Raw genomic sequence first — 1578 nt, 5'->3', positions numbered from 1 at the left:
GTTTCCTTTTTTTTTTTTTTTTTTTTTTTTTTTGGATTTGGGATAGACTACATAGGAGTATGCTGTACATAAAAGTAAAAGCTAGTGCTTTGTCTTAGTAGTTTTAAGAAATTACAACAAATTAAGTTTTCTTGTATTGAAAATAACATGATTGTATGTTTTGCATTCCTAGAAGTAGGTTAACTGTGTTTTTAAATTGTTATAACTTCACACCTTTTTGAAAATCTGCCCTACAAAATTTGTTTGGCTTAAAACGTCAAAGCCGTGGCAATTTGTTCCTTGATGTGATTGTATTTCCAATTTCTTGTTCATGTAAGATTTCAATAAAACTCAAAAATCTATTCAAAACATTACCTATTTCAAATTCAATTGTGTCCTAAAACATTATTTCATTGGTAATTCTTGCGAAAAACATTGTTTTCAAAGTATAACTGCCTATGTGAGTGATCAAATTCATGCAAAATTTCTTGTGCTTTCCAACATGTAGCACTGTGGACATCAGACTGAAAACTAGGAGAAATTACAGATAGCCCAAAGGGCACTCTTTGTTTAATTGCTGTTCAGTAACTTACCAGCATCTAATTTTGAAACTTTTTTTTCTTTTAAAAAGTGTTGAAATGTATCCAAACATTCACAGAGATCTAATTTAATCTTCTAATGTAATGTGGAGAAGGAAGCAGAGCCTACAATGGTGTTAATTTTGTTCCTTTTTATTATGTACTGTGGAGTCCCTCTAGAGGCTATTCTGTTAGGATCCAGCTGTATTGTATTATTCAGCGTACAAACACATAGGGAAATGGTTTTGATCTCGAGCATCTTAGTCTAATTTAAGTTAATATTTGACTAGGAATGAGAATTATAAGTTAGGTGCTGTGGCACAGTAAACTAACTTCTTGCTACAGATAACACAAACATACTCTCCATATTCTGCTTATTTCTGTCTTGACATTTTAATTTGATGTTCTGCCATGATGAACAATTTGCCTTAGAATTCTCATGCCTTGTAATAAAGGCTGTTTAAAAAAAAAAAAAAGTAGTATCTTTTGGGGGCATTACTAGCTACATTATTGGGGTATTATGTGTTGCTTTGACCCTTGTCTTGGACATTCCCAGATGTCAATTTTAACTGGCAAGTCATGACATTACTCTTCTGTTGCATCTGAGCCATTCTGTACCCCAATGAAGAACATTTGCTTCTCAAGAAAAGAGAGAAACAAACGGATTTAAACTTTCTCTAAAGAAAACTATTGCCGGACCTCTAAATATCCAAATCAGATACATTGCTCGTACTTGATTTACAGCATTCTAAACACAGACTATTGAGGAAGTTAAACTTCAGTGGTCATACTCCTCCCTTTGTCTTCTATTCCTGTCTGGTGTCTCTCAAGTGTATTATATCAGAATGTAAACAGACAGATGAGCCTTCCCACGCTTTACTGTTGTGGGTCTGGTATATGATTGCATGGTTTGAGTCTTGACCTGAATTGAAGTGAGGATGTATATCTGGTTCTCAAAAATGGGTTTGCCCCCGTGTCAGGCTCTTCCTTTCAAATTGATAGAATTGGTCATAAATAATTT

Source organism: Gymnogyps californianus, chromosome 22 (genome assembly GCF_018139145.2).
Source record: "Gymnogyps californianus isolate 813 chromosome 22, ASM1813914v2, whole genome shotgun sequence".
In the NCBI taxonomy this organism is placed as follows: Eukaryota; Metazoa; Chordata; class Aves; order Accipitriformes; family Cathartidae; genus Gymnogyps; species Gymnogyps californianus.
The sequence above is the reverse complement of the archived record's forward strand: the minus strand, read 5'-3'. Positions refer to the sequence as shown.